This window comes from Nilaparvata lugens, unplaced genomic scaffold (genome assembly GCF_014356525.2).
Source record: "Nilaparvata lugens isolate BPH unplaced genomic scaffold, ASM1435652v1 scaffold9072, whole genome shotgun sequence".
NCBI lineage: Eukaryota > Metazoa > Arthropoda > Insecta > Hemiptera > Delphacidae > Nilaparvata > Nilaparvata lugens.
The window spans coordinates 1-9,020 of NW_024094815.1; the positions used below are offsets into that span (position 1 = coordinate 1).

The window sequence follows — 9,020 nt, forward strand, 5'->3', positions numbered from 1 at the left end:
GCCAGAAGCACATTTGAATGTTGGTGCAAAATCATTGCCAACTAACAACTGATAATTCTCCGACTTGCAGAGTATAACATATTTTCTCCCTCAACATAGAACAGTGACTTGTACATTTTCATTTCATTCTCTTGCAAAATTGGGCTTTGTTTTCATATAATGGATATTTTTAAGGATAATCTTTGGTAGGTTTTATCAACAAGAACTTCTTATTCCTCTAATACATTGAGACTTGGGATTAATGCTTTTGGTGGTAACTATGCGGTTTGATCATTTGGCGGATAATTTTAGTGATTTTCTTAATAGCTATACATAAATAATAGTAATAATATCTTTTAATATCTCTGCATGCAATTCACATTTATATGACACTTGATCTTCTTGTTCGGGTATCAACTTTGATGATTTAATAGGCATTGACTACTTGGTTTTCGTAGTGTACAGCTGGTTTACGTTGGCTTCGGTTTGTCACTTGTCGCCATCTTGATGTTTCTTCCTGCTACATGAAGGTAAGTTGGCTTTTAACATTAGAAGTTATATTCTCTTGTTTCATAATAAGAAAAGGTGTAAAAAATGGTTTCTAAATTTTTATTTCTTTATTTTCAGGTGTTGTTATTCGAAGTGGATACTCGTCTGCGAAATAAGTGTGTTGCCTGGAGTTTGTTTGGTACGTATTGTTGACAGGTAGGTCCATGAACCAAATTATTGTTTATATTCTTATCGCTTATTGTCTCGATAATACGGTTTGAGATTAGAAATATTTTCCCACCAAGTTAAATTTGGTTTGCTTCTTCATACAACTGAACTGTATTACGTTCAGTTACGGCTGCTGTCCGGTTGTTATTATAGATGAGGCTGTCCTTATGATGATTTATTCTTCATAAATATAAAACCTCGGTATCTTGTATACCTTTTCAAACAATTCTTTGTTTCATTATTGGTAGTTTCTTTTAATCTGTTCTTTTCTGATTCATCCTGTAGTCTTAATTCATCTTTCCTCTTATTTTCATCTAATATTCTCGGTTTCAGTCCGTTATAAATAGTAGGCTCACAACAATAACTATTTTTATAATATTACCTTTCCCATCATCAATAATAGATCTTCTAATAACAACAACATAATATTTTTATCATACCTAAAAACAGTCCTTTAGCCATATCACAGCCATAACAAATAGTATCAATACATCAGAACATTTATCATTCCTTTAACAATATAATCTCTCAACATATAATAGTCAGGTACTTTCCTTTTATAATATAATCCTTATTTCTCTCACTCTTCTAAACACGTTTATCTTCATCAAATCAATACGTATCCACTTTATTTTCATCCATGCATGTTGTTTCAATCGTAGTTTTCCTTTCAGTTCCGTTTTTAACCTGTATGAATCCCTATTAGTCCTTCCGTAGCTCCAGTTTCATTCCATTTTTATGTCCATTTGCCGGTAACATCGCTGATCTTCTGCTTTAAAGCGGATGTGCCGCGGATGCATGCCGTCGATCCTCTGTCCTCCATCCTGGTCTCGGTCCGGTGTCCTCCGTTGCCTCTTGAAGCGTGCATGCGGCCGATAACCTCTCTTCCGTGGTTTTCTTGGTCGCTTTCTCCGGTGGGCCTTCCGGTGTTGGACTCTAGGGTTCGCTCCAACGTCGTCCTGCCGGTCACACTTTCGGCTTGCTTTGGTGGTGGTTCGCCCCTTGAACCTAGTGTGCCGCGGGTGAATCCAACGATGTTTGGACGGTGGCTGCTCAAACTTGGTATGCTGTGGGGTTATTACATGCTTGCATACAGGTTCGGTGCATGTAGGCGGTATTTCATTTTCAGATTTTACTACCTGTGATTCCTTAATTATTTCTGTGTTGATGCTGTAGATTATTTTCGGTGGTGGGCTGGTTATGGTGGTAGATCCTCGGAGGGGAATAACAGACTTAGTATAGGTTGCTTTTTGCAGATTGAGTTTGATGCATGTTGGCTTCTTTATTTGGTGGCGGGCTGGTGCGGTGGTGGATTTGTTCTGGTGGTTGATTTACTGTAGGTTTTGTTGGTCTGTGTTATGTGCATGCACTGTATATGATGTATTTGCTGGTTATATTTTGATTATTTTCGTCTGACTCGTGTTACGTCCTGTTTATTTTTCCATTCCAATGATGTCTGTTATCATAATATGTTCCTTTGTGATACCGTTTACTGTTTCGGTATGAAATCGGTTCTGTAATTATTTTCAGTGTACTTTGCACTTTGCGCATTTGCTCTAGCATTTGCTATATGATTTCATTATTACTGTTTTGTTGAAATTACTATTTTGCTGATAAAATTTCTTGCTTGTTTATTTATATATTTCGGTTCAGAAGTAGCTGATTGGATAGAATGTAAATGTTCTATCAGTCTTCACAACTGGAAATCGAAGATACTGCCAGTGTCATACGAACGTTGAAAGGAAGCTTTTTTGATAAGATGTGGACCAGTGATGAATCAGTTAGAGATTCGTCTAACTGATCGTTTCTGCTCATCAGATCTGTTATAAAATCAGTGTAGGATTGTCTATTTTTACTATCATAAGTGCATAAAATAATTTCTGATAGTGCGTCCATCTGCTTACATTCCTCAATACTGTTGCAGGAACTGGGAGATGAAGTCCTCCAGGCTGTTGATATCTCGCATCCGGCTCTGGAAAAACATCAGCGGCTCGCCGAGTAATAAACTGGACAATTGGAAACGCCACATTAACCAAGAGGTGGGTGTCAGTTCTTGAACGGCTCTTATTTGGTCCACAAATGGTTTGGGTTGCATGTGACGGTAGGAATTATCAAATTTTCCAAGATTTTGGAAAGGTTGAGTGCTATTTACTGGTTCAATCGGTATATAATGTATTCTGCTGGCTGGAATATTTTCCATGGATGTCGCTAGTCTGGAGACTCTTTCCTCACTTGCGGTCCATTTATCATCTATTTTTTATGTTCTCATTCACTTCGCCATATAATGTGGTTATCTTTAGTTGTTGTCCGACTACGGCATTCTCTAATACATCGCATCTCTCACCTGATTTCGCCCCCTCCCCCGTTAAGTTCGCTATACCTATCAGCACGTCACTTTGTTCTTTAGTTATTATTTCCATTCTATTGACATTTTCACCCATCTTCGATTCTATCCCGCATTTATTTTCTAATACCTTTTCCGTTGTAGCTTCTATGATAGTGGTACCTCTCTCCTCACATAATACGTCTACCTGCTCCTCAATTTCTTTAGGCACTTCATTCAGCTGATCGTTTAGCTGACACGCAACATCATCAATATGGTTTTCTAGGTCGTTTATGGCCGTAGATTGCTTGTCTATTTTAATGTCTCCTATTTTTTTTATCCTTTCTTGTAGGACCTTGGTATTTTCCTCCAATTGATCCAGATGGCTTTAGTAGCTTTAGCTTGTCCTGCTAAAATTTGACTGCATAGGAGTTTGCATTCGTTTATGAAATCTTTCGTCATGAAATTGGTAGTATAACCGACTGAAGAATCTAATGTGGTGTTGTGCTTTTCTAGGTTGATGGCTGCGGACGATGGCTGGCTAACCACATCGGTCGGCGACTGGTTCATGGTGACAATATTATGGAATACTTCAAATAAATAGCCAAGTGTGTTGCCAAGTCTCAGGAATTTAAAATGGATTCAGTGATAGTGCCTATTCTGGATAAAATTGGTGTTGTGTTAAGTTTCAAGTGTCATGTACATATTTACTAAACGACATCAATAGACAGGTGGCTTACAAATTACACTAATATAGTTCTTAAAATTTTAATTAGGGTCTTATCCTCCTGAATAACGATAGTATTATAATGCCTCAAATAACCTATAACCCTGGTCAGCATACAAGTCTAGATTCAAAGATCAAATCAAAATCTTACTATAGACTTTTATGGAAATTTCCATCCATTTTTCTTATGAGAATTATGTTATCAAACTCGTGTGATACAGTTTGTCTGTATTTATGCAGCTTGAAAAATTTTAATTTGAAGAGCAACTCAATTATTTTAGCCAGAACTTACAATAGATTATCAGATATATCTTGTTGAAACAACTTCAGATTATACTTCTTGCAGCTTTCAGTTTTATCAATACTTTCATTAATCATTGATAGTAAGATTGAGTAGGTAAGCTTTCCATCATGCTCCACTGGTTGGGTGGCATTGTGTGATTGTGCTCCTGGGGGGTTATCTCTTATTATAGAGTCCCACGTTATGAAGCTATTGTGAGAAGTTGTGGATTGCAATTCCTTCACAGATAATACGATTTTCTGGTATTTATAAGAGCAGTCTCTAAATTCCCTCTTTTGCGAATAAATTCACAAAAATTAAGGCCTTCCGGCTCGCAAAATTACTGGGTTCAAACCTCAGCTCTAGCTCAGTGGTAGAAACATGAATTTTATAAATACAAATAATCACCATAAGGTTCAAGGACCAGGATTGATAATTCTTACCGCTGCTTCTATGAAATTCTTGAAGAATACCGTAAGGAAATTAAAAGAATATTTGATGACTGATTATCAGTAACCATGTACCACTAGAGAATAATCAGGACCAACTATATTGTTTCTAGTTGATCTTAAAACGCTCGTCGTGAATACAAGTATTCACCAATATACCCTTTCAAATTCCTTAGAACTTACAACGCCAGTTCTTGAAGCTCTCTGGATCCTTATATGATATAACTGGAACCTTATTATTAATTTCTTAATATATTGTTGTTCTGGCTGATGAAATGAATCATCAAAGGATGATAAATATTGAGTGCTTTGAATAAGGTTAATATAATTGATTCAATAATTTTAAATGCTGCTAATATTTGTTGGTACCAAAACAGCTCAAACTATATAACACGAGATGATTGGGATATAATAAAAAATTCTATAAGTTGTATGCTGACATAAAACACAAAATATATTCCCACAAAAAGGATGTGCATAAGATATTCGATATACTATAATTCACTTAAATAATCTACTTTTAAATCTGATAATTATCACAGGCTTTGCTAATATTCACAATAATGAGTTCAAATTCATAAATACTATATTTAATACTGGTACTTAGACTTCCAATCATACAAAATTCTACCATAAAAAACCTGTTCGGTCTATAGTTTGATATGGTATACTTGGTTCAATTAACAATTTAATATTTAATAAATTAATTTTCAAACATGAGATCTCAGGGATTTATATGAGTTCGGGCTGTGCATGGAAGTAAGCTTCCTACATATATTAAATAAATTTATAAAATGTTCTTATGAACTATGTGATATTGTTCAACACGTGGTGACCCTTAATTTTAATTCAAATTAATTGGAATAGCGCTTTTTATTAATTATTACCCCACTGAACGTAGAAAAAATGAGCTCATTTGGTTTGACTTATCACTCACTGACTGAAGTTCTAGATGTTCTCGTGATTGAATTAATTATTTCCAATAATTAATTAGGTAGCTCCTTTTCGTCACTGCTGGGCTAACGCGTGATCCAGATTTTATAAGTTTCTTTCGAATTAAAGCTATTTTTATGGGAATCTTTACAATTACGAACTCCTTGACAGCACTGAGTTCACAAACATTAACATTCACAAACATACATTACATTTAAAAAAAAAAGGGTTTGGCTTAATAATTCATTAAAAATTTTTTAAAAGGAATAAGAAAAGCCCTAAACTCCATGTGCATCCTCTCCGTTGGGATCTTAAGCCAGAAGAAGTAGTTTTTAGAAAAATTTGCTTCTTCCTAGAATAATTCTGTAAGCTACTCTCTGATTGGCCTTCATTTAATAGACTCAATACAATTGGTTGCCTTGGAATCAGGGCTTCCTCGGCTTTATAATAGAAAATTAAATAAAAGAAGTTTTTATACAAATAATGGAGTATTTATCTTAAATTGAATTCATAAATAATCGTAACATACGATTTTAATAGATAATACATTTAGTTTTATATGAGTTTTGTATACTCTTGATTTATCATGCTTTTTTGGATTATAATAAATATTTATACAGAAATAATAGTTGTTTGTAATTCTACACATCGACTTCCTTTAGTATACTTAATATATCCTTTATGAGTGAATTTTATATGATTCAACCGGTCATATGGTTGATCGAATAATCAGCTGATTCGTTCAGTATTGGTTCTGATAATTATCGATTTATCCAAGATCGACTAATCTTTTCAAAACGTAAACAAGTAACTCTAACCTCAATGTTCATGCATTTTATTTTATTTTTTTTTTGTAATCCCCAATAATAATTATGCCGCTTTATAATTTTTTGATCTTACCAATGGTTCTCATAATTATTAAACACAATAATACATTTTTCTTATCATTGTTGATATGCTATTACTCCTAATCGCTAATAATACTTGATTGAGTTGATTTACTCTTTGGATAGGTCTAACCTTCTTTCCAATTTTATAGTTCTATTACATTTTATTGGCTCATTTAAAAATATTTGGTGGTTTCAAATTACCACGTGACATAGTGCCAGCCTACACATAGTTTTACTACTCGACACGATGGATCCGGCAAGTGGTTAGCTGCTGACAACGAATTGGAAGTGAGGTTAAAAAACTGCATAGACTGGTATGATTGATGTGAAAGTGCAATTCAGAAATCATCTAGTGAAAATTATAGTTTGGCGAAACAATAAAGGCTATTTTTCTAAGCACAGTTAATTTGAACGATATAAAAGACTATTTGTGCTATTACCGTCCATACAAGTTGTCTGTAGATAAATTTGATTAAAATTGAAGATGAAGTTATGATGTATTGTTGTAGTGAAATTTTTTAATTCAGATATTTCTCGAACATTTTGGTTTAGTATCAGTGTAGACTTGATTGAGTGAGCACGCGAGAACGCCCCCTCAGACACAACTGTTACAGCTTGAGCTTATCAAGAGATACGCCCCCTCAGAGCCACTCTGGTACAGCTAAGGAACTACCTTATTGTTCATAACATAATCGAGGTCATGCAGTGTTTTAGCTTTGCTAAATCAAAAAATTATCTCGCCTCTTTATGTCAATTTCATTCAATGATTTGATTCTATTGCAAAAAATATTAAATTTTCAACAGGATTCCAAGGCGATGATTTACCGTTAACAAAAACAGAAAATGTACATTTTCCAATTTTATCTGAGATTTTCGAATTATTGAACATACTAGATACAGGTCATCTACATTATTGTAGTGCAATGATTTCTCAACTATTGTTACAAATACCGTGAACTTTGGAAATGCTTGTATGACATTGCAGATAAAAAATGTAAAGATCACTTAGATCATTGACCTCTCTCTGTTAAGACATCAATAGAGCGATACCCCAAGTGATATAGGTCTGAGGATATCTATAGCCATTTTTGGAATGCTTGTTCGTACTAAATTTACTATGGATATTCTCGAGAGCACACTAAAAAGCAACGCCTCGGTTTGTACAGCACATAAAAATTTTAGAATTTGTGAATTTTTCTTAACTGTCGGGTGGAAAGCAAACCAATCACTTATACAGTATAAAGATGGATTCACTCATCTAGCATTCACTTTATTTGACAGTAGAGAATTTTTCCCTCAAAGGGAAAAATTTTTCACTCATCTAGCATTCACTTAATTTGACAGTATAAAGATGTATTCACTTTAATTTGACAGTAAATATGGATTCACTTTGCATTTAAAGATTTAGGGTTGCATTTAAAGTAATATCCTTGCATTTAAAGATCCTTGCAACTACTCTAGAACGAGAAACTTAAAGAGTATAGGGTTTTAGCACATCTACAAAAGAGTTTCTTATCTATACTAGACTGGGATTGATTCACTTTAATCTGTCAGTATAAGTTGAATTGGGTTCTTAGAGATTCATGATGCTGAAGTAAGATCTGACTGAGAGAATAATTTGAGCATATCTTCCAAGGTTGACTCTCACTGTCAGTATTTACCACATCTACAAAAGAGTTTCTTATCTATACTAGACTGGGATTGATTCACTTTATCTGTCAGTATAAGTTGAATTGGGTTCTTATATCTTAGAGATTCATGATGCTGAAGTAAGATCTGACTGAGAGAATAATTTGAGCATATCTTCCAAGGTTGACTCTCACTGTCAGTATTTAGCACATCTACAAAAGAGTTTCTTATCTATACTAGACTGGGATTGATTCACTTTAATCTGTCAGTAGGGAATTTTTCCTCCAAAAAGGGAAATTATTTTTTCCCTCCCCCTCGTCCTCACTGGGAGAGGGTAGGGGAGGGAGAGGAGAGGGAGAAGAGAGGAGAAGGAGAGGGAGAAGGAGAGGGAGAAGAGAAGGAGAGGGAGAGGGAGAGGGAGAAGGAGAAGAGAGGGAGAGGAGAAGGAGAAGGAGAGGGAGAAGGAGAAGGAGAGGAGAAGGAGAAGGAGAGGGAGAAGGAGAGGGAGAGGAGAGGAAGTGGGAGAGGGGAGGAGAGTGGGTGAGGAGAGGGGGGCGCATGCGCAGAGGGGAGGGGGGGGAGGGGGATGGGGATTTGCGCAAAATTTTTCCTTATTTCTCGCGGATTGCGCAAAAATTCTTCCTTGAAGTCTCTATATGAGTCTACTAAAGGCATTACAGTGTAAACGAATCTATGGGTGATAATTTGAATTTTTATAGAGAATGAGCATGAGATCACTGCCATCTGAACTGTTACCGTTTTTTTTACATGTGTTTCGTACGTGTTTTGATTTTTTAATGCCATCGATCCCCAATTGTGGGTAATGGATGAAGCTGAGGGTATTAAAGGCATTAAGGTATTAAAGCAGCAAGTGCTACTCTGTGATTGGACTATCCGACCAAGGGACTCCAATTAAAAACTTGATATTCACGCGTTTTTAACGATTTTCCAACTTGGAACAAAGTGCCAATATTTGTATTGATTATCCATGGAATAATATTTCCTGTATATTATGAAATTTCCCGTGCTTTCATAACGAAGGCTACGTTTTTTACACTAAAAATATATATGAGAAAGAATCGTAATTTCCATG

The 9,020-nt window shown here is 35.3% G+C and overlaps 1 long non-coding RNA gene across 1 annotated transcript; it reads left to right on the plus strand.

Annotated features, from left to right (window-relative positions):
- Positions 1-436: 436 nt before the first annotated feature.
- LOC120349290 lies at positions 437-2,944 on the plus strand. Its single transcript, XR_005570318.1, has 3 exons — positions 437-509; positions 607-667; positions 2,621-2,944. It is a non-coding gene; the product is annotated as an uncharacterized LOC120349290 (long non-coding RNA).
- Positions 2,945-9,020: the final 6,076 nt, after the last annotated feature.